The sequence below is a fragment of the Balaenoptera ricei genome, chromosome 2 (assembly GCF_028023285.1).
Source record: "Balaenoptera ricei isolate mBalRic1 chromosome 2, mBalRic1.hap2, whole genome shotgun sequence".
Taxonomy (NCBI): Eukaryota; Metazoa; Chordata; class Mammalia; order Artiodactyla; family Balaenopteridae; genus Balaenoptera; species Balaenoptera ricei.
Genome location: NC_082640.1, coordinates 105,250,810 through 105,275,748, shown reverse-complemented (window position 1 = coordinate 105,275,748; position 24,939 = coordinate 105,250,810). Strand labels below are relative to the sequence as shown.

Here is a 24,939-nt window from a genome sequence, read left to right as displayed (position 1 = left end):
TTGAGTGTATATTTACGTATAGTAAAAGGGATAATGTTTTTAAATTATAAGTGCTAGAGACAAATGCTCTGTATTTGGCATGATAGATACAGGAGACTGTTCTGCATATTTATAGTACAACTGTAAGCCAGTGCCTGGAATACAATAGGTGTTCAATTAATATTTTTAGAAGGGTAAGTCGTGTAAAGAGTTCTGCCCTGGAGTCTGGAGACCTGGATTCTAATCCTGACCCTATCATTAACTAGCTTTGTCACTTCAAGAAAGTCACTTAGCTTCTTTAGTCACAAGGTTTTCCTATATAAATTGAATGGTCATAAGATCACTTGCTATTTGAAGCGTCTATGTCTCCATTAGTGCTACAAGAAGACCAGGTCCCCACACCCAGTAAGAACTTCCTCTCAAGGAATCACTGAGCAGAATCACAAAGGCAGGGAAGTGAATGGGGTATTCAGTGAACAGCAGCTAGTCTGGTGTGGCTGGAGAACTGGGCTGTAGAAAGGAGATACAGGTGATGAGCATGGAGGAAATGGATGGAGCTAGGTCTGAGAATAATCCCTTAAAGTGGGAGGGGTAAAGAGCTGCAGCTGAAGATGAGCCCAAAGGATTCCAGCTCATCTGTTAAGCCAATGAAGTCTATAATATTGTGAATAGTGATGTCATCCTGTATGTTTAAAGGGCAGTGGATTTCAATCCTTGCTGCACATACTGACGTATTTTTTTAATAGAGGTGCCTGGGTCCCCCCCTAGAGACTCTGACTCTGTAAAACTGGGGCGGGGGGGAGGCCCTGACATCAGAATTATTTTTTTATCTCTGTGGTGGTTCAGGTGCGTGATGAAAATCACGTGAGCGACGCTTTACAGTTCACGTACCTTTCAACGTTATCCTTCCATCCTCACAGCCAGCTTAGAAACGGAGCAGAGAACGTAGAATTATCACCATTTCACACGTGTGAAAATTGATCTCAAAGAAACACCTCTATCCAAATGACAAGTAGCAGAATTCAGACTCTAAGCTGATTTCCTGAGCCCAGGTCCAGTGTTTTTTCACTGTAGCTCAGCTGCCTAAAATGAAAACAGGGGTAAGTGAGTAAGAATTTATTCCTCAATCCAAGAAAATATTAGAACCAAGAAGCATGACTTGAGAGTAGCAAAGGGTAAATTTAGGCCCAATGAAAAAGCAGTTCTTTGAATGTAGTTAATGCATACATGGACTTATTAACCCGAAGCCATAGTAGATGATCATCAAAGGTTCGAAGGAGATTTAAACACATTTATAGGTGAAGGATACACTCTCGACTATTTGAGAGCAACACTCTTTTCTCGTGCATTTTTCAGACTGGTTGTATTATGTTACTGACAGCCTACAAATTATAGTCAGATATCCTCAGAGTTTATAGTCTTATCTGCCTCATACTTCTACTGAAAATTTGATTATCTGTGCCCTCAGAAAGAACAGCACAGATAAGTGAAATTCTCACAAATCAGCTACCAAAAATGAGGATGTGGTGAGATGATCCCATTACCGCAGAAGGCCTGGGGCCTCTGGGTGACATCAGGCAAGCTAGTTATTACATGATTAACATAGGGAAGGAAACTCACAGTTATCGGATGCCTGCAGTGGGGGAAGCCCTGTGTAAGACACTGCATATGCCATCACATTTTGTCCTCACAGGAATCCCAGAAGGATAGTAGTATCATTAGCCCTTTTTCACAGGTGAGGGTAGTCAGGCTTAGAGAGGTTCAACAATATGCTTAAGGTTACAGAGCTCCACACAGCACAACTGAGCCAGAGCTATCTCCAAAGCTTGTGGTCGTTCCACTATACTATATTTCTCACAGTCTACCCAAGTATAAAAAAACCTGATGCAACATAGTAAGCAACTAAGTGAAAAGACTTGCCCACTATTAGATGGCTCTGTCTTCAGGGAGGGCATGTCAGTGGCTGCGGAGCTGCGTGGCTCACATCATGGGCAGCAGCGCTCAGAGCAGCGGCAGGAAGACAGGGCACCTGACCTGCAAAGTCAGGGGGCATCTGATCCTTACACTCACATGTAGAATGTTCCTCCAGAGCTGGGAGCGTTTCCCCTGCGTGGGGAGTCCTGATGCTACACAGCGGATATGGCATTTCCAAAGCATGGCAGGCTAACTGTCAAAAAGATAGTAAGAATGTTGGCAGCTAGATGGCTGTTAAACAATCAAAACTTCACTGCCTAGTACAAAAGCCAGAGCTCATAGGAGCTGCTGCCTTAAATTTTGCAGGGTGCTAAGCTCTAAGGAAACATGTAGCACTACACATACCATCCTTAAACACAACCCAAAATGAGAGATGCACAGGTGGTTCAGAGGACTGAGTGCCAAACCTTTAACCCCCTCACTTTAACACTGAGAAACCACCCATGAAACTTGCAGCTCAATTAGTACCATTTAATCCGGATGGAGCACCCCAAACACAGTAGGCACGTAAAGCATCAACTCACACAGAAACCGCCATCATCCCGAGCTTACACTGCTGAAATGTGTGTACGGTTCCTCCGCCATAAGCTTCTCTACTACAAACACCTCTGCCGCAAATGTTTTCCCTGCGTAACTTAATTGGCCGTAAAGCATTGTTGCCGTAAAAGATAAAATAACTGGTTGACAGTTTGGTTTCATTTCTTCATTGATGCAGTACTCCCATTTTTATATTGCATTAACCTGAAAAACGCTGAGGGTCTCAAAGGCACAGGATTGAACGCATATGTCCCACAGAATTTTGGACTGTCTGTCCAAAAGTGACATTATGCCCAGAACAAACAACTGTGTAGAGGCTTTTCACAACACAAGTCAAAGCTCAGTTACAAATATACATCCTAGTATTTGGAAGCTGTTACCTCTTTTTTTTCAAAGTGATTCAGTTATATATATATACAGACACAGACACACACACATACATATATATTCTATTTTATAGTTTATATTCTATATATATATTCTATTTTATATTCTTTATATTCTAATATATATATTCTTTATATATCTAATATATATTCTTTTTCACATTCTAATATTTTAATATACACTTTATATTCTAATATATATATATTCTAATATATATATTATATTCTTTATATTCTAATATATATATTCTTTTTCACATTCTTTTCCATTATAGGTTATTACAAGATATTGAATATAGTTCCCTGTGCTATACAGTAGGTCCTTGTTGTTTACCTGTTTTATATATAGTAGTGTGTATATGTTAATCCCAAGCTCCTAATTTATTGTCCCCCAACCCATCCCCTTTGGTAACTATAAGTTTGTTTTCTATGTCTGTGAGTCTATTTCTGTTTTGTAAATAAGTTCATTTGTATCATTTTTTGAGATTCCACATGTAAGTGATATCCTATGGTACTTGTCTTTGTGTGACTTACTTTACTTAATATGATAATCTTTAAGTCCATCCATGTTGCTGCAAAGGACATTATTTCATTCGTTTTTATGGCTGAGTAGTATACATATACATATACAGTATACCACATACGGTATACATATACAACATACCACATCTTCTTTCTCCATTTATCTGTTGATGGACATTTAGGTTGCTTCCGTGTCTTGGCTATTGTAAACCATGCTGCTTTGAACATTGGGGTACATGTGTTTTTTCGAATTATGGTTTTCTCCAGATATACACGCAGGAGTGGAATGCAGGATCATACTCTATTTTTAGTTTTTTAAGGAAACTCCACACTGTTTTCCATAGGGACCGCACCAGTTTACATTCCCACCAAGAGTGTAAGAGGTTTCCTTTTTCTCCACACCCTCTCCAGCATTTATTATTTGTTGACTTTTTAATGATGGCCATTCTGACTGGTGTGAGGTGATACCTCATTGTAGTTTTGATTTGCATTTCTCTAACAATTAGTGATATTGAGCATCTTTTCACGTGTCTGTTGGCCATCTGCATGTCTCCTTTGGAGCTGTTACCTCTCTTGATGAAGGAGGAAATTTTAGTGAAAAAGAAAAAGTGTGCAAAGTGAGAGAGTAGCATGGACATATATACACTACCAAATGTAAAATAGAGAGCTAGTGGGAAGCAGCTGCATAGCACAGGGAGATCAGCTCAGTGCTTTGTGACCACCTAGAGGCGTGGGATAGGGAGGGTGGGAGGGAGACACAAGAGGGAGGAGATATGGGGATATATGTATATATATAGCTGATTCACTTTGTTATACAGCAGCAACTAACACACCATTGTAAAGCAATTATACTCCAATAAAGATGTAAAAATTAAATAAATAAAAAATAAAATAAAGACTAGTGGAAAAAGAAAAAAAGGAAAAAAAAAAAAGAAAATGTGTGATGCCAAACAAAGAGATAAATTAACAAGCAAAAAAATGTATGAAATACTATGATTGAAAAACTCTGAAGACAAGTATTTAGGTACAATCCATAAAATAAAATCAGTTATTTGTGCAGTATTGCCATGAATCTATGCACATTTTAAATGTATTCAAATAATTTGTATTTTGCAATAATTTCTTTTTAATTTTATAATTCATTGTTCATGTTTCATTATGTCCTTTTCCATGCCCCTCTTTTATTTTTTGCTATTTTATCTTTTATGGCAGAATTGCCTTATGGCCAATGAGTTATGCAGCAAGTATGTTTAGGCAAAAATGCTTGAGGCAAAGAGGCTTTCGATGAACATACCTAGAACTGTTGAAATGGCCTTGTTCCTGCTATCCCTGCATTCCTCACCATGTTTCAACCCACTTCCCACCAGCAGCCAGACCCTCTTCTTGAAACACATAGATCTGATTTTGTTGTGTCCCTGCTCAAAACCTTTCCATTGTTCTTAGTATAAAGTTACTTAATTCGTGACCATAGCCAGCCAACCTCCTCAGCCTGATCATACCCACTCTCTCTCATACCCACCAATCTCTATTTTGTCCTTCTTTTAGTTTCCTAACCACACCTGCCTGCCTCAGGACTTTATCACATGCCTTGTCCTGGTCTGAATCATGACCTTTCTCCCCACCCCCAGCCCACCACCTTAACCAGGCTAATTTCATTCCTCATATTTCTGCCTAAATGTCACATTTTCAGAATATCCAAATTAAGTGTCTCCTCTTATATTTTTCTCATAGCACCCTACTGTTCTGCTTTCAGGACGATCACAGTTTGAATGTAGCAATTAAGTATTTAAGTCTTTGTTAAAGTCTGTTTTTCCTACTAGAATGTAAACTCCAGGAGAGCACAGGAAAATGACTCATTCATTTCTATTCCTAAGTGCCTTCTACATTAAGTTGTTCATTCAATATTTGTTGAACAAATGAAAGAATGAATGAACATGGGTACTCTTTTCCTGAAACACTCTGTTCTCTAATAATCTAGAGATAATCCAAAACAGGTTTCCTTCCAAACTGAGGGCCTGTCCCTGCACATCAAATTATCTCTCCTGGGTCACAGGATGACCCATTGCGCCCAAGCAGGTGCTCCCTGCCACTGCCAGTCTGGTGTCATAGCCTCTCATCTGCAAGATGGGTCTCATGGCACTAGCCACAGTCTGGGTTATAAGCACAGAACTCATGTCCTCAGCACATGACACCAGACCATAAGAGGCAAATTTCTTGCCTTGCACAAAATTAGCCATTTAATAAACATTTGTTGCATTGGAATCTGAGTGTTGAACAAGACCTATGAAAAAGCCCCACATTTTATATCTAAAAGCTTAGTTCATGATTTCAAATATTGAAATCCATCCTTCACACAGGAGTATGTATATTTGCCAAGCATGTTTCATTTGTTTTTTTTTTTTTTTTAATTTTTTTTTTTTTTTAAAACTTTGGGTTGATTTATTTATTTTTATGGCTGTGTTGCGTCTTCGTTTCTGTGTGAGGGCTTTCTCTAGTTGCGGCAAGTGGGGGCCATTCTTCATCGCGGTGCGCGGGCCTCTCATTATCGGGGCCTCTCTTGTTGCGGAGCACAGGCTCCAGACGCGCAGGCTCAGTAATTGTGGCTCACGGGCCCAGTTGCTCCGCGGCATGTGGGATCTTCCCAGACCAGGGCTCGAACCCATATCCTCTGCATTGGCAGGCAGATTCTCAAACACTGAGCCACCAGGGAAGCCCATGTTTCATTTGTTGATTAAGAAAATACCATGAAAAAATTTAAAAAATAAAATAAAGTAAAATGCAAAACAGGGACTTCCATGGTGGCACAGTGGTTAAGAATCCGCCTGCCAGTGCAGGAGACACGAGTTTGATCCCTGGTCCGGGAAGATCCCACATGCCACGGAGCAATTAAGCCCGTGCGCCACAACTACTGAGCCTGTGCTCTAGAGCCCACGAGCTACAACTACTGAGCCCATGTGCCACAACTACTGAAGCCCGCATGCCTAGAGCCCATGCTCCACAACAAGAGAAGCCCCCGCTCACCACAACTAGAGAAAGCCTGAATGCAGCAACAAAGACCCAACACAGCCATAAATAAATAAGTTTATAAAAAAGAAAAAAAATGCAAAACAAAAAAAAAAAAAAAAGAGAGAGGGAGAAAATACCATGATCTTAGTTAGAATCTACCTCTACTCTCCCAAATGAAAAAACAGGACAAAACAGAACAGCACTCTGAGAGATTTAACCTATTTTTATGGGGCAAAAAATTCTATTTCTATCCCAGGAATCTGGAGCCCCAGAGAAGGCTGTAAGGTGTAGGCAGTGTTGCAAATAGGCTTCTAGCCCACAGCTCTCTGCACTGTTTGTGTACTTAGTGGTAACCGTGGCAGAGTCTACAGATATATCATTGCAATGCAACAATGGAGGGACAGCACTGAAATATGAAAACAGCAATTAAGAGCAAAGTTACTAGTTCCTTAGTATATATCATGAAAGTATTTCCCAATCCTGCACTTAATTGCCAGATGCTCAAGCAATGACATAAAATGACAGGAAAAACTGCAAATAAGTGAAGGACAAGCCCCTAAAGGAGTTAAAGCAGTAATCTAACTGGGCAGATGATACACAAACACCCCAATCTTCATCCTGTTCTAGCACCCAATGATCTAAAGTGCAGGTAACCGATGAATAAGTTCAGCGATTATGACAATTCCAGGGACAGAATGCAAAAGGCCATTTAAAATATTAAAAGGAAGAAAGACAAAGCCCACACATGCTCATGTGCACTTACACACATGGAGCACACATAGGCTAGAAAGTTAATAATGCCCAGATCCTGCATATAACCCTCCAGCCCCAATGCCTCCAGGGAACTCAGACCCCCTGGTCCTCCCCACTCAGCAACCATTGCTGAGTGTCCACCACTCCACTCCGGGACCACAGCCAGGAGGCCCCTCTGTTAGTATTCACAGATGTATCATACTTGTTTAGAACCTGCTGACCTCGCATCTGATGGAGTCAACTGAAACACCCACCAAAATGACAACAATAATAGTACCTTAGTGTTGGACACCAGAAAGGTACTGATTGAAACAGTTCTCTCTAAATAAACAACAAGGATGTACTGTAGAGCACAGAGAACTATATTCAATATCTTGTAATAAGCTATGATGGAAAAGAATCAAAAAAAAGAATATAGATATATACAATATACATATATATGTATACAATACATATATATGTATAACCAAACCACTTTGCTGTATACATGAAACTAACACAATATTGTAAATCAACTACACTTTAATAAAAAATAAATAAATAAATAGACAAAAAAGAATTCTGGCACAAAAAGGGAGTATATTCTTCAGCAATATTTACAAATGATTTATAGATTTATTCACATAAGATTTAATTAGGGAATATTTTATGTTGCATTAGCCAAACTACAATTATTTCCATACGTTGTCAAGCACCAAGGTTTAATCCATTTAACAATTAAAAACAAACAAACAAACAAAAAACAGCTCTCTCTCTGTCTCTCTCCCTCTCCCTGTTGGACACACACATTTAAAGACCTGAAGAGTTTCCGTGCTTTTCCTGGAATCATGTGACCAGCTACAGTTTGGGGATCTATCAAAGCAAATTCTCCTCAAATGCCTTATCTCTGGGTTTGTCTTCCACATAAAATATGAGTCACTCTTAGGATCCAAATATTTAAGTTAAACTTTGTCTGCACTGTGGTTTCCTCCAACAGGACCATGCTTCACAACTTCCATGTCAGTCTAGCTCTCTTTGCTAGACTTGGACAGCCCTGGGTATACTTCAGTGGTCACCTCAGAGCTCTTTCGTAGATAAGGAAATAAAAATTGAAAATCAAGAGTGGAAACTGGCATCAACATCCCATTGGATGTTACTAAGAAGTCAGATAATGGGAGAAACTTACATCTCACTCTTGGATGAGCCTGATTTTATCACTTCTCAGTACAAGTGGTTTCTTGCTGCCCAAATTACTGATGGGATTACCTGTCATACTACCATTGTGGTTTAACAGTTGAGTTTTAAAGTTTCTTTGATCTTAAAGATACCCTTTTAAAAATGCAGTTTGTCTTAGGAGAGACTACAGCTTACAGCTCCATTAGATTATATAATTCAATATTTAAGATCCAGAAAGATCTGATACTGAGATAAGTAAGTCAAGAAACAATCATGTTTACTTCCCATTTTTTTCCTAGTTGTGGTCAAAATTATGCCACTGTACTTTGTGAGACCTTGGGTGGATTACCTAACTGCACGGAGTTCAACTTGGCCCTCTTTCAAAAACAGAGATTTCAATCTTTTTCCAATGTCGCGCTATCATAAAAACTGTTCATTGTATGCATATTCATTTCAGAAAATATAAAACATGATATTTACCTTAATCTTTGAAAGTCATATAGCATAAGGAGCATGGTGAACATCTAAGTACCATAAAAAAATAAAGTGAAAGGCAGTGATTACATTTACAGCAGAAGGGATGAGTATGACTTGGAGAAGAAAATGTCTTTCATATAGAATTTTAATTAAACATCTCAATTTTACAAGTAATAAATGAATATATTCGTATAAGCATAAGACATGTGAGGTAATGCAGCATAGTTCACCCACTTAGAGTTGGCAGTCTTGAGGTCAAATTTCAGCACAAATCTACTGGCCATGTGACCTTGGGCAAGTTAGTTTATTCTGTAGCTGAGGTTCTTCACCTGTCAAATGGGGGTTAAATTAGCTTTTGGCAAGTCATAGGCACTCCAGAAGCAGTAGTAAATGTGTTGATTTTCTGAAAGTGGCTGGGAGGTAACTCCAGGAGAGAGGGAAGCAAACAACCTCAAATGCAGCCACACGATGGATTCATTCCTTTACCATCCCTTATTCAATCACTCACCAAGCATTTATTAAAATAAAACCTACAATGTGATAGGAATCATGCTAGAGGTTGAGCGTTCATCTTTAAGTGATGAACGTACACAGATACTAGCAGTGCCATGAGTTAAATTTAAGTTCCAGAAAAGAGGGAGTGGATGAGGCTACTTCTCAGAAGAGGTGGCATGAGAGTAGAACTGTGAATGTAAGAGAGGAGTTGGCCAGGAGGTCACAGAGATGAATTACGTTCCAAAGATAGGAATGGCCAGTGGCTGTGGAAAGAGCCTGGAGAAGGGCATGGTCTTACTCATGTTGGTAAGGTCTGGACTGAGTGCATTATCTGAAGGATGATGTGTGCTCAGTAAGATGTGTGACTTAGGAAAGGGAGAAAACTGTTCCAGATGTGAGAGTAAGGTAAAGAATTCAGGAAGAACTGAAACAGCTGAGATAAATATGATGAGGAACAGACACATGAGATGAGAAGAATGAGATGGACCAGTGCTCACTGATGGACGGCAGTGGAGAGGAGGGGGCACTAGTCATGGAATCAAGATGCCGTCTCCGTGGTCCTCATTTAGCCATGAGCTGCTTGCATGGCCTTGAGCAAGTCACCTCAATATCTCTTGATTCCAATTTCCTCAGCTCTGAAATCAGGGAACTGAATCCACCCTACGAACTGTCTCAACTCTCTCCCCTTCCACTTAGGATTTGGGAAGCTCCCACCCACCACCTCTAGTTTTTTGTTCCCTTACATAGCAGAAAGTAGGAGCCTAAGGGAAGCAGAACCACATGATAGGAAGGAAGAAGAAAACTTTTCCAGGCTCATAAAGGAAAATTCTAGAGCTTTAGGATGAAATTAAAGGGCTTTAGGATGATAAAGTGGTTTGACCTGCCATTTTAATAAGCTTAATGAATTGGCCACTCCAAAAAAAGAAAATAAAAAATCTGCAAAGTTAAATATTTTTATTGCCTGAAATAGAAATTGAAAAAGTATTGTGGAAATGTGAGGGGTGAAAGGAGACACTTCTGGGAAAAGGGTCTTTCACCAATGACACGTACCCTTGCCCCACCATGGGGGTTACCTCTTTAACCTCTTCATAAAGTTTACCTTACCATGTGAAGAGTATTATTTACAGGGTAGATTTCTAAACCCATTATCCTGTAGCATATGCTGAAAATTATAAACTGTTAGCCTGATCAGGCTATGTAATTTAATTAATTATAATTTAAAGACAGTTTCATATAATTGTCACAATTCCTTGAGTCTACATCCTCTGACTTACTTGTCTTTAATGGCAGTGCTGGCCTGGTATATAGCAGGTACTCAGGAGGTGTTCATTAAATGGATGATATGACAGAGGAAAAGCCAAGCCCTGCCTGGGTGTCTTGGAGACCTTTGGTCTCCTCCCTTGAGCTGGGAGTGCCATGAAGATCCAGTGATCTCAACATAAGCAATTCTGCATAAGCACATGCAACCTGTATCTTGTTGTAGATATGGAATCAGACCCATTCCGAAGTCGCTGGGGGAAAACCAGAGATTCCAAGCAAGGTATGAAGTCCCAGGCTGCTGAGCTGAGCCTACTGTTATCATGATGATGAGGGCAGTGAGATTCCTCAGCTGTGGGGAATAGCAAGCCTTCTGAAATATCTAATATCAAAGCCATATGCCTTTAAGGTGAACAGCCATGGACCCAATCTCCTTTGGGGGGAAAAACAAAAAAAATCCTATTAAAACTAAAGCCTCAGCAGATTTCCAGATGCACTCAGCAATGAACAAATTATTGCTGGGCCAGCCCTCCAGGCAGAGGTCTTGACTTCCCTCCCAAGATACCCTCTTTCCAGATGAAATAAAATTATTTTTAAATGTCTATGTTCCCTGTTGATGCAGGGAGACATCTTAAACAGACTTTAGACAACCTGCATTGTTACAAGGATTAAAAAGTTGGCCATCTCTGCAGGCAAAGCAGTAAGAAATACTAACTTCAGGAGGCAGAATGTGTGCTTTCTCCCCTTGCTTTCAACTCCAAGAGTATGAACAAACAAAGCAGTTATTCCGATCTTCGGTCTATGGAGATTAACAGGGGAAACCAGGCGTGATACTATTTTCCTATAAGAAATGCAGAAGATTGCCAGAAAATTCTTTTTAATTTCTCATGCTGACCACAGTTCCAGTAACATAATAGGCCTCCAATAGAAATTGCTGATAAAAATGAAATTTAAAGAAATTCATTAGTTTTCATGACTTTGTGTGGCAGGGTCCATCTAAGGCAATGGTTCAATTATCTCATGCTTCCAGCTCATCCTTCACTTTATCAAGTCATTTCCCCACAGAATTCCTTCTATCACCTGAGCTACTTTCTGATGAATGAGGTTAAGGCTGGGAGAGAAAGTTCAAGGCCCTGTATCAATCCAGAGGCAGAGTAGGGAGTTCTATTAAGAACTTAAACCACGAGTTCACTTTCCTTGGCAGTGGGCGTAGTTCCAAAAGCACTGGCTCATCACTCCAGCTGTGTCCACCATGTTCCCACATACTGATCCATGTTACTTCAGCCCTCAAGAGTGGGAGCCCTAACACACAGGAACAGGGACAGGGACTCAAAGAACCTATGAGTTCTTCTGGGTCTCAGAACCTCAAAGAAGAAAATATTCAAAATCAACACAGCAATTAACATGCCAACTATTATAACATCTTCTTCTTAACACCTCCTAGGGCTGAGGTGGAGAATATCAACATGGGGATTGGAAAAGAGACTGGATGGCTAATTTTAAGAACAATTTGAGCCCCTTTACTTTATAAGCATTCCTCAAAGTGCAGGAGAAGAAAAAGTGAAAAAGAAATATTTTAAGTAGGTATTTTTCCAGTCCACTAAATTTTCTAACACAAAATTCAGTGCCCTTGTTAAGTCTCCCAGTAGCCTTTTTAATTCTTAACAGCAAGGATACTGTCCTCAACTTTTGGTTTCATGTATGTCTTGAGGACTAATATAGTTAGTGCCTCCTAAATTTTTCTGAGTACTGTAATTTCTCTAAAAATTAACTATGCTACCTTTAAACAAAGCAAAATTCTTCCTTAATTTATGCATTTATTCAGTTAACGTTTATTTGGCACGTGCAGTGTGCAAGTCACTGAGCCAGACACTATGGAGGATATAAGGATAAGACATAGTCTACTGTAAAAATTAGGATGGAGTACATCTATCATCATCCATCCTGGGAAAACAGAAACCATTTGTACTTCAAATAAAATGAATTTAATATATGGGAATAGGTTACGCAGGTGATAGAAGAACCAGAAGCCCATCAGGGGATGGTGAAGCAATCCAGAAATAAACAGTAGCAGGCACCACCACCATCCCTAAGCAGGAAAAACAAGGAGGTTGTGTTCCCAGAGCCCAAGGGCAAGGACCACCCATCAAAATCTGGAACTATCAGGTGGGAGTTGGAGCCTCAAAGGAAATACAGCTCTCCTGGAGACATCTCCCAAGGCATGGGGGTGGGGAGAAGACCCTAGTTTCCACGCCAGTATCACCTAGTATGAAACCCACCCATTATGAAACCACCCAGTATGAAGCCAGTTGACCCAGGAGTGTGGGCTGCACAGCCCACAGGTTCAGCCTCTGTGATAAAGGGCAGAGCAGGAAAAGGCAAAGAATGGATCTGAGAGCAAGCAGACCATACATATCAAGCTTTGACACCTGTGTAATAGCAAATACAAATTAGCAATATCACAGGAAAAGTAAAATAACTGTTCAATAATTGCCTTAACAAAGCTACAAACAAAAATTCATGAAAATTTAGAGAAAATAGATAACAATTTAATTTAGAATTGCTGGTGCTTTGTGAAAGAGGCAGCACTTTGGGAAATTTAGGGGAAATGGATAGAATTTTGAAAACTAGAGGAGGCATAGAAAGAATTCTACTTTGCAAAAGCCTAAAAGGCATGTAAATATTCTGTAATCACCTACTGGGATCATATTAAAGATGGGCAAAAATGGCAAGCTAAGGAATGTGAATTTTTCCTGGTAGATTAAAAGGAGTCAATGAAGATTTAGGGGTAGAGCTGTGTTAGGGATTATTTTTGCAGTGGCATGTAAAATCCATTGGACATGGAGATGTCAGGGAAGAGGTAATAAAGTCTGGCAGCAAGGCATGACCATGGGACTGCATGGAACCTTTTCTAATTGGTTGAGTGTCAGCTGGTTGGAGGTATGGGGCAAACAACTGGAACTGTGAGCCCTGTGAGAGCTCAGAAAAGATGTCCAGATTGTGTACGTATTTGGAGGCACCATATGCAAAGTGATATAAGTTTAAAGCCTGAAGATGGATAAAATCACATGGACAGAAAAACAGAAGAGAAATATGTTTCAGAAAAGCCTTGGTTATAGAGGAAGAGGAACTAAAGAAGACAAAAGGAGTGGTAGGAGAAGGAGGAAGAGACCCAGGAGAGGACTGCATTCAGTGGAAAGAGTCTGAGAATAGAGTGAATGAGCAATTACATAAAATGTAGCAGAAAAATCAATGAGAATGACTATTGGGAAAGGGCGGTAGGATTTTTCATTTTATGGGAAATTTCAGAAAGTATCCAGAACTGAATTTGAAATCCAAAGATTTGGGCTCAAGGCATGCATAAAATAATTTCTCTTTACATCATCCTTTCTGCTTATGTATTATTCCTGCTCCCTAATAATTTTAGTACATATGGAGTTTGTTGCATCTTCTTTGGCTCTTCTCTCCAACATGATCTTTCGGTTCCTACACCCTCTGCTAAATGCTTTGTACTCTTGATATTTCCTAAGACAGTGCATTGTCATGTCACAATACCCACCAGAAATCCAGTCATCTACAGCCAGGGAGAGGGGGGTCACAACATATATATTGATATAATTTGGCTTCCTGAGGATTTACTCACTGACATGCATTTAAAAGGGAGTAAAGGCATAACAGCAAAGACTGACCTGGCAAGTCTAGCTAGCATCTTACTTTTGCAGTGAAGGCTCAACCAAACATAGAAAACATGATTTTGTAATAGGCTTCATTGACATAGTTTCGATTTATTTTTTCCTTGACATTCTACAGAAAGCACTGAAGAAGAGAAAATACAGATTAGAATGACACATGTTTATGAACTAGTATGTTGGCCTCTCCAGAAATCCATGCATTCTAGAGAAGATATTATCCACAGTACTAAGTTTAAACCACTTAGACTGTAATTCAAAACTCTACACAGTCTGATAACAGCCTACTTTCCCCAGCATTCTCTCTCTAACCATGCAGTCAATAACTCAACAAACATTTATGAAGCACTTACTCTCTTCCAGGATCATGCCAATCATTACACTGAGCACCCCCCAGCCAGGCCTTTTCCACTTAAACACTGCAGCCACCATTGCTCTGCTGACCAGGGTCCCCCATCACCAAATGCCTCACTCTTCTCTGCTCAGACTAAAATCCCTCTAGGAGCTGGGACTTTGCAATCAAACTGCTTTCCTTTTTTTTTTTTTTTTTTTTTGGTAAACATTTTATTTTAATTTAATTTAATTTTTATTTTTTTTAACATCTTTATTGGAGTATAATTGCTCCACAATGTTGTGTTAGTTTCCACTGTATAACAAAGCAAACCAGCCATACGTATACATACATCCCCATATCCCCTCCCTCTTACGTCTCCCTGCCACCCTCCCTATCCCTATGGTCACATAGCACCGAGCTGATCTCCCTGTGCTATGCGGCTGCTTCCCATTAGCTATCTATTTGACATTTGGTAGTGTATATATGTCCATGCCACTCTCTCACTTCGTCCCAACTTACCCTTCCCCCTCCCCGTGTGCTCAAGTCCATTCTCTACATCTGCATCTTTATTCGTGTCCTGCCCCTAAGATCTTCAGGGCATATACTCTGAGAAAACCATAATTCAAAAAGAGTCATGTACCACAATGTTCATTGCAGCTCTATTTACAATAGCCAGTACATGGAAGCAACCTAAGTGTCCATCGATAGATGAATGGATAAAGAAGGTGTGGCACATGTATACAATGGAATATTACTCAGCCATAAAAAGAAACGAAATGGAGTTATTTGTAGTGAGGTGGATGGACCTAGAGTGTGTCATACAGAATGAAGTAAGTCAGAAAGAGAAAAACAAATACTGTATGCTAACACATATATATGGAATCTAAAAAAAAAAAAAAAAAAAATGGTTCTACTTTCCATTTAAATCCAGCCCCACCATTAACTAGCTGTGTGACCTTGGACAAGTTCCTTAAACTCTTTATGCCTCAGTTTTCTCCTCTTTCTTCCTTATAGTGTTATATTTTAATGATTAAACACATGTAAAAAGCACTTAGGAGGGTATGTAAAGGTATTGTGTAAAGCACAGCCTAGCTGGGAGGCAGACCATGAGCCTGTATCTCTGAACTTCACCCACAGGCCTGTTGCTGGGACCAGCCAAGGCTGGTCTGTTTCTGGTGAGACAAAGAGCCATCGGCTGATGCTTTGACCATGCAAAGAAGTGATCACAGCTGCTTCAGAGGTAATCAGCAAAGAATGTCAGGAGGAAATGGCCCAAGGGAGTAGAAATGCTTTTGCTCTCTTAGATGGTAGTTTCGCAAGCCAATGGACAAATGACAAGCTGGAAATAGCACACACTGAGTATTAGTGATAGTAACGGGAAATGGCTTTAGTCTGTAAGCTGGACCACACATCTACCACCCCTCGCTTGAGAGGAACCACTGGCTGAAACAGATAAGTTTCCCGACATGACTAACTTATTGAGTGACTATATTTTTGCCTGCTTTGCCCCTCATGCTGATGGGAAATGAGGCATCAGGGAATGCACAGAATTGAGGAAGCCCTGATAATATGAGAGACATCCTCCCTGGGGCAAGTCCTGTGGAGGAGAAGTTGACACTGCCCTCAGCCTAGGGGGCTCACCATTGTTTCTGGTCTTCAGAACTAAAAGGGGTAGACCTAACACCTTCGTTCACCTGTGAGGTCTGTGCCAGCGCCAATGCTGGACTGACAGTAATAATTAAAGTGCAGAATTTTATGAATTACATATTTCATTTAAAAACTAAACCGTTGCAAGGTTAATCTTGCGACATCATCACATTCACCCAGTCTCAGGTCTATTTGTTACTGTTTCCCTAGTTTTGTTCTACAGAATCATGATTCCGTTGAATTATTAATAGGAAATCCCTGAAAACAAGGATTCAGAAGTCAAGTGAGTTTGGGAAAGTCATTTGAGTATGCTTGCTTGAGTGGGAGAGAAAGGAGGGAATGAACTGCCTCAGTCCAGTGATCACATGGACCCTGGACTCACCCCCTGGAGTGGGCAGCACACACAAGCGAAGGTCATCCATGAAATGTGTCAGGGCCACTCAGGGAAGGACCCTCCCTCCTGGTGACTTTGAGTGGCTTGCAGGAGCAACCCCCAACCCTCCATATTAAAATGCATTTTTGGTGCCATATGAAACAAGTCAGAAAACTCCCAACAAACTCTTCAAACTCCTGTTTTCCAGGAAAATTCCAGAAATATGGATGTCTCTAAAAGACTATTTTTCTTAAAAAGGTTGAAAGTTGCCTGCAAAAACCTTGAAAAATAGCAGCAGCAGATACAATATGATTGTATTGTATGAGGATTCAAGACCATCACCTACCTTCCTATTGTTCTAAGATATAGTTTTATAAGCGACAAGTCAGTTATTAAATTCACTGGTTGAGAATATACCTGTTAGGGAACCACTGACTGAAACTGCCAGCCTTGGCCAAACATAAGGATAACCACTTGCCTGTTATCATCATGTCTCATGTTATCATGAGTTGTCTCACAACAGGAGGTCCCAATGAAGAACGAGGTGCTGCCACCAAAAACTAACCGAGAGAATTTGAGAGGGACCGAAAGGAGGGAGGACACACCAGCCGATAGTATGTCTTGTAAAACTAATCTGGAGGAATTCAGGAGGGGCAAAAGAGGAGGGAGGAGACATATGTCCTGCCGACCTCCCAGAAACCCTCACGCTGGAATCCATCTTGGCTGAGAGATGCACGTGCCACCAGGAAGGACTCTGAGTCACCTAATATGGGCCAAGCAAGATGATTGGCCAGAGACAACCCGGAAACTAACCCCATTACCATAAAACCTGAGACTGCCAGCCACATGGCAGAGCAGTTCTCCTGGGTTCCCTTGCCCTGCTGCTCTCCACCCGGGCGCCCCTTCCCAATAAAGTCTTTTGCTTTGTCAGCACGTGTGTCTCCTCGAACAATTCATTTCCGAGTGTTAGAAAAGAGCCCGCTCTTGGGCCTTGGAAGGGGTCCCCCTTCCTGCAACATATTTTTATTGATTCCAGACACAACGGCATCGCAGGTTCCCTTCAGTTGAGTAATAACCTGAGGTATAAAGAATTCATTATCCAGTGAAAGTGCTGACTCTTCTGTATGGTATTGGAATGCGCTCCCTTCCTATTACCTCTTTAATTATCATATTAATAACAATCCAGTAGTTGGCCAAACTCCTCTGCTCGGGCAGACCCAGAAATTCCCCGGGGGAGGCGGCGGTGGGGGTGGGGGAGGCGGGGGGCGGGGAGATGACTTTCCCCCCAAAGTGAACAATACTCCGTGGCTCAGCTTCCTCATCACAACCCAACGTGCGCTAATGTCATGAACAAAGTTCACCCCAATAGTCAAGTCCCTTTCTGGGCATCCATGAGACTTGCAGAAGGGCAGGGACCCTTTCAGGCCACAGGGAAGTGGGAGCAGATTGTTGCCACAAGACTGTGGGCCTGTCCTAACTCACTCGGTTAGTTTAACCAGAAAATCGAGCTGGAAGTTCCAAGAGTCAAATTAATGGCTCTGCCACTAACCAGCTGGGACAAAGGGCAATTTCCTTCACCTCTTGGTGCTTCCATTTTCTAATCTGAAAAATGAGGAGGTTTAGACCAGATGATCTCAGGGTCTCCTTTGGCTCCACTTCAAGCTACTAGTTGATGGCTCTGTGCAAAGAGGAACCACATCTTCATTGTTCACCACTTTAACTCCAGCACTGAGTACGTTTCTAGAACATAACAGGTGTCGAATGGGTATTTTTTTTTAATGTATGAACACTCAAATACAATGCTGAATTCAGTCCAAAATATGCAGCTGGTTCATATAATTCAGAGCAAAACACCCCTCTTTTCCCTCGAAGACTAAAATCCCTTTCATTTTTATCTCAGTTTCCTAGATGAGACCCTAAATAGCCCCCTTACTAGATTTACTTAGCTGGTGCATTGAATAGCATTGTCACCTACCAGAGGTAACATAAATCCTCCAACAAGAACTTTTAGGAAAAAAATCTGTGAATAATCCAATGCATCAGACTTATTCGCTGATGACAAAGTAAGTCACTGAAAAGACCTTTGAGATAGCCAGTGATGACTTGTGATTAGGTTCAGAACATGAAGAACCATTCTGCAAAAAAGGAAAAACAAAAGACAACCTGTTACACAGAGTTCTTCCAAAGATAAAAATAGACAGGGCTGGCACAAGAAAATTCTGAAGGTCAGGCATTTTTTCTGTATTTCCAAAGTCCCTTTTCTAACCCCTTCCTCGAATTCAACAAAGGACTCATTATTTATCGTAATTGCAAGTTTAAGACTTTAGTCTCTTATTGTGCAATTAAAGACATATGTTAAAGGAATTTGGGGCAATAGAAAACAGATGGGGAGATCTTTGGCAGGAGGGTTCAGTGGAAGGCAGGGAGATCTTCATACCTCTCACGCTCCACTACACCTAAAACTGATCTTAAACCTAAACTTCCTATGGGAACTTTTTGGTTGCCTGGTGGTCTGGGGGTTGAGGTGGAGTGAAAGGTGGCAGAACACTTAGGAATAGGGAGGTGTCTGACCTATTCCCATCTTCCTGCCACACATGTCCAGGGTCAGGGTCCAGGGATCCCTCTGACTGAGCCCTCTCCCCTTCCTGAGGCCAGTACAATACAGGATAGCCTCAATTTCCTCAAAAAGAGTCATGGGCTATTTTCCTCCCAACCTTGCCCCCCCCAGGCAACCTCAGTTTCTAGGGTTCCTGATCACCCACTTCTTTAAGACTAACCCCAACCTTATATAGTAACTCTATTTTTCTGAACAAGATCCAGGGACTGACCCATAATCTGGAAAAAAAAAAAAAAAAATAAACAAGTATTTGAAATTTGACCTGCATCATAACATTGAAGATGCTCCAACAGGATAGAAGCACAGGCAGCTTGAAGCATTAGGTTGGTGTACAGAAAAGCCCAGCACTGCCCAGAACAAGAGACCCTTACCAGAGAGTAAGATCTAAGATCTGAGTGTGATTATATGTATGGCAATGATGGTAACAGTGGAAAAGAAAACAAAAAACAAAACAAAAACAAACCACAGCACCAGGAAAAACTATTCATGATGAGACCAATTCTTAGTACTGATGAACTAAGCAATGGGAGAAGAAAAGTTATACTTTTCCTGTAAAGGCAATACTAAACGTAATCATTGGAATACTAAATGTAACCATATATCCATGAATGTATGGCCAATTATGGAGCAAATACAATAGAAATTATGTATATCTTAATGTGGTCAAATTTATTGTAGCTTTTACTGTGTAGTAATGCTAAGCTGAACTTCTCAGTCTTCTTAGCTTGTGACTCGTGGTTGTCAGATTGTATCTAAAGTAATAAAAGACCACAGTAGTTAAGAAACCTTGATGTTATTTGATTTGTCTAATATCCAATCCTGCACCCATATCCCCAGATATTATATAAGATAGTTGTTGCTTTATTTTAAATCTCCATTATTTTATGACTTGATACTATATTGATATTTTAAAATAAAACTTGTGAAATTTTGAGAGGTTACAATTTTTTCTGTTATGGGCAGTATAATGTAGTATTTAAGGAAACCAACATTGTTGTCACGTAAATCTGAGTGTGAATACCACCTATGAAGTGTGTGAACTTAAACTGAGAGACTATTTTACCTCTACATATCAGTGTGCTCTTCTATAAAATGGGTACAATGATAGGGATGATTCAATATACCAACCAAGAGTACCACATAAGGGTTGAGGGTCATGGAATCTCAGAGTTAAGTGAGGTCTTTAAATTCTCCAGTACAACCTTCTAATTATACTTGCAGAGATCATTCCTCCTTATGTAGAGTTTTAAAACCAAAACCTGGGTGATAATGCTAAGGGAAGGCTAAATGAGTAACCAGGATATCAGATGTGAGGAGTGTTTAGAAGGCTTAAAAAAAAATTTTTTTTAAGCTACTTAGCCTGCCGTCGTCTAAACATGTGGAGATCAATCTTATTTCTTCAGACCTTATCTACTTAGGAGATCTTTGAATTCATGCACGTTTAAGCAGTGTAATTAATGTTGGTATACTGCATCTTACAGTTTCTCTTTTTTTTCCAGTTCTATTTATTATCATAGCTAACGATTCCAGATCTTGATTACTGAACCTCAGATTGTGCCAGGCACAGGACTTGGAGGTATGCAAATATCATCTTAGGCAATTTTAAGAACAACTCTGACATGGTTACTATTATGTTCCCCATTTTACATGACTGAACCAAAAATGAGGTTCAGAAAGGCTAAGTAGCATGCCCAAGGCACAAAACATATAAGAGATTTCAGACAATGGCAAACAAATGCAATGTTACTTTTGCAGAACGGTAGAGAATTGTAGTATCAGTTCTGTATGACTATGGACTATTACTCCTATAAACAAAAATTTGAATCATTAATCTTCCTTGAAACTAAACTAGCAATCCATTAACTTACCCTATGGCAAAGGATATTCAGTAACATATCTGGAAGAAAAAGAACTAAAGGTCACTATAAACAATTAAAAAATCAAAATAGCAGTAGTGATGACGATGATAATGATGATGATGGTAGTGTAATGATAGCAACAAGAATTAAGGAAAATAAAGAAGAGCTAGTAATTTCTTAGACTTTTTCCATGTGTTTTTGTGGAACCCCCTTCACTTGAGATCTTCCAAGAGAGATAGATAAATGTAAAATATATTCATCTCCCAAGAAAGGCAGCTGGAATATTCCACCAGATAGTGAGATCTTACAGGCTATACAAGCATAAGAGTTAACCATGTTCTCTAATGTGTTTCTCAATTTTGGCAAGTATACAGATGTTTCATGGATGTGGTCATCAAAATGTCACTGTTAATATGAGACCAGAATCCTGTGACTACTGCAGCTCTGGTAACAAATCTCCTTCAGGACAAAATCTCAGTTTATAGTAAATGTTTGGTTTATGCTTACTGAGTTCATCCTGACATGAGTTTAGAAGATATTTTTCATATTGGCCTTAAAGCAAAGTCATATTTTAACAAGCAAAAGCCAGAACCTGAAGCTCCCCAAAGATTCTCCCAGCTTCCCAAGATTCCTGGGTATATGATGCAATTACAACACATTCATTCAATAATCACTGAATATGTGCTGATGACTTGCCTAGTACTGTGCTCTATGCAGTGAGAGGTGATAGTAAGTGAAGATATGGTCCCCCTGGTCTAAGAGGAAATTAAACATCATGGACTTGGAGACACGTGTTATTTACTGTCAACTTTCTCTGGAGTCCATGGATCCTCCAAAGCCTCACAGGGTCTTGGCGCTGATATTCACAGATGGTAACCATAAGTCTCAAATTTCTTTCAGTCATCAGTTCTTCACCCCCAATCCATTTGTATTGGCTCCCATTCCAGTAGGTACAATGCTGCATCATTCCAAGAATTTTCTCCATGAATTTCTCATTTCAAATTGGATGACCTACTTAGAACCACAATCCAGCTTTCTCCAGTGGGCTATAGGACAACTGGTGTTTTTGCACATTTCCGAGTGGGGAATGGAAAAAGCAGAAAGGGACAGCAAAATAGCTGGGCCCCTTTGCTTGTAACCCAGAATCACAGGATGTTCCTCAGCCTGTTCAAGGTCATAGTCTGAGCCTCAAGCAAAGACTCTCCTGTGGTCTGCAAATACACCAGGCTCCCTCTTCCTCAAAACCTTCGTATGGCGTTCCCCTCTGCCTGGGCTGCCTTTCCTCCACGGCTGTGAGCTTCCTTCTCCCACTGCCTTCTGGTTGCTGCTCAAATATCACCTTATCAGAAATGCATCCTCTAACCACCCTATCTAAACTATTAAATCTCTCCATCCTTTCTCCTCTACCATAATTTATTTTTATCACCTATCCCAACCAAAAACCCCACAAATATTTGTTTAATTTGTCTCCTCCCACTAGAAGTAATATCCATGACAATAGGAACTTCACATGCTTTTTGTTTTCTGCTGATTGCCCAGGTCTTGGCAGTTAGGAAGCACTTAATCAGTATATGTTGAGTTAAAACCCCACAAAAAGTATAAGACAAATCAAGTTGCTTTTAAGTCCAGAGATCCATTGTCTTATTTCTCAATATTGGTCCTACCCACCAGATTGTTCAGGTGTTTTCTTTTTTTCCTATCATCTTGCACTTTGTTCCACACTAACAGAGCCTTGAGAAGGACTTGAGAAAGCATATTAAAGGCTAAGATTTGGACCTTCATGTCCAGGTTCAAGATCAGATTTGTGGTAAATTCACAGAGAGGCACTAATTGTCTGTTTTGATCATGATTTAGAAATGTGAGATTAACTAAGGGAGAGCCAAGTAGCCAGGACACTCAATCTCTTTGAACACAACCAATTTTGAAAGTTACATGTTTCATGGAATCAATCATGCTTCCTCGTTCTCAGTGACCTAAAGCAAGGGCACAGAGAGGTTAAGTGGTTTGCCCAACATCCTACAGTATATCAGCAGAAGTACGGGTCTTGGAAACGACCAGGTTTCCATATTTCCTGCTTACGACCACTCTGAAACAGAGAACCCTGCAAGGGGCACACACAGTAAGTTCAAGCCCTACTGGTGTAAGGCTGGAGGAAGGAAACACACACACAAACACACACGCACACATGCACGCACGCATGCGTACACACTGACCCCACATACTATGGAATGGATGTAGAGTTGCCCTTCCCAAGTTTTCTATAAAGATGGCTGAATTTACAGTTGGAAAGATAAACACATCTTTTCAGCTCTTGCCAGCCTGGAACTACCACCAGGGAGCCCGGAAGGGACTAAATCACTTGCTATTCAATTTCCTATAATCTCAAGACAACCCGGATGATTATACAATTTTCTGTCCTTCACTTCTCCAAGGCAGAAGTGTCCCTTAAGAAACCTGCTCCACCTACAATAAAAAAATGATTTGAGGTGACCTTTATAACATTGTGTAGTATCTCTCCTCAAACAGCAAATTTTAGGGACTTCCCTGGTGGTGCAGTGATAAAGAATCCGCCTGCCAATGCAGGGGACACAGATTCGATCCCTGGTCCGGGAAGATCCCACATGCCGCGGAGCAACTAAGCCAGTGCGCCACAACTACTGAGCCTGCGCTCTACAGCCCACAAGCCACAAGTACTAAGCCCGTGAGCCACAACTACTGAAGCCCACGCACCTAGAGCCCGTGCTCCACAACAAGAGAAGCCACCGCAATGGGAAGCTCACGCACTGCAACGAAGAGTAGCCCCCACTCACCGCAACTAGAGAAAAGCCCGTGCCCAGCAACGAAGATTCAATGCAGCCAAAAATAAATAAATAAATAAATTTTTTTTTACAAAAAGAACAAATTTTAGCATTCAGCATTCAACAATCAGAAAAATCAATCAAACAAACAACAGATGTAAAAGACTTGGAAACAACTGAGGAAATGTAGACAACTAACATAACTTCTACCATCTTCTTTCCTTTTTTTTCTCTTCCTTTCACGACTTTGTTAATCCCTTATTACCAGCTCTTCTTCAATAACCTCCCCATCACCCACCCTTTCAATATCTCCTGATTTCAATCTGATACATAAATCCAACAACTTAATTCTTTAGTTGATATTGTTGGGCCCTTGATATCCACTTGAAATCAGTCCTTCCTACTGCGGTAGTTAAGTTCCCCCACAACCTGATCTCACTGGACTATGGTGGTCCTCAAGGGTTGGGGGCAGATTTGGCCATGTCTGCAGACATTTCTGTTTGTCACAACTGGAGGAGGCATTTTACTGGCATCTGCTGCTAAACATTCTCTGCCCAAGACAGCCCCCTACAACAAAAATTTATCCAGCCCACGTCAGTACTGCAGAGGATGAGAGACCCTGCTCTGTAGCTTTCTCTCCACTTTTTTTTTCTTTTTTTTTGCAGTCCAACTCTTTAATAGATGACTTGCAATCTCCTAGATGTGGCTCATGTGTTCAAACCCTCCAGCTTGCTGTGATATATTATTTTATATATACACACACACACACATGGTCTTCCATCTCACTCCTGGCACAGGGCTCTAAAAACTCTTGGAATTTTCAAAGTGAAAAGAACTATAAAGCTGTCTTTTGTTACGTTAATAAGGTGACTCTTGGAAAACACCTAAGGATGGGGTTTGGTTGCCAGGGGACCCAACCTTGTGATTAGAAGGTTGGAATTTTCAGTCCCTCCCCAGTGACTTGGGCGGGAGGGGGGGGGTTGGGGGGGGTTGGGGGGGTGGGGGTGGGTTAGTTGGAGGTTGAATCAATAGCCAATGGCCAATGACTTAGTCATGACTGTGTAATGAAGCCTCCATAAAA

The 24,939-nt window shown here is 40.6% G+C and overlaps 1 long non-coding RNA gene across 1 annotated transcript in view; it reads right to left on the bottom strand.

Moving 5' to 3' along the window:
- The window catches only part of LOC132359512 (uncharacterized), an 82,431-nt gene extending 79,882 nt beyond the window's left edge, over positions 1–2,549 (bottom strand). The window contains exons 1-2 of the long non-coding RNA XR_009500859.1: positions 2,478–2,549; positions 871–1,062 (exon numbers count right to left, since the gene is read on the bottom strand). This is a non-coding gene — a long non-coding RNA (uncharacterized LOC132359512). The remainder of the gene's footprint in view (positions 1–870; positions 1,063–2,477) is intronic.
- Positions 2,550–24,939: the final 22,390 nt, after the last annotated feature.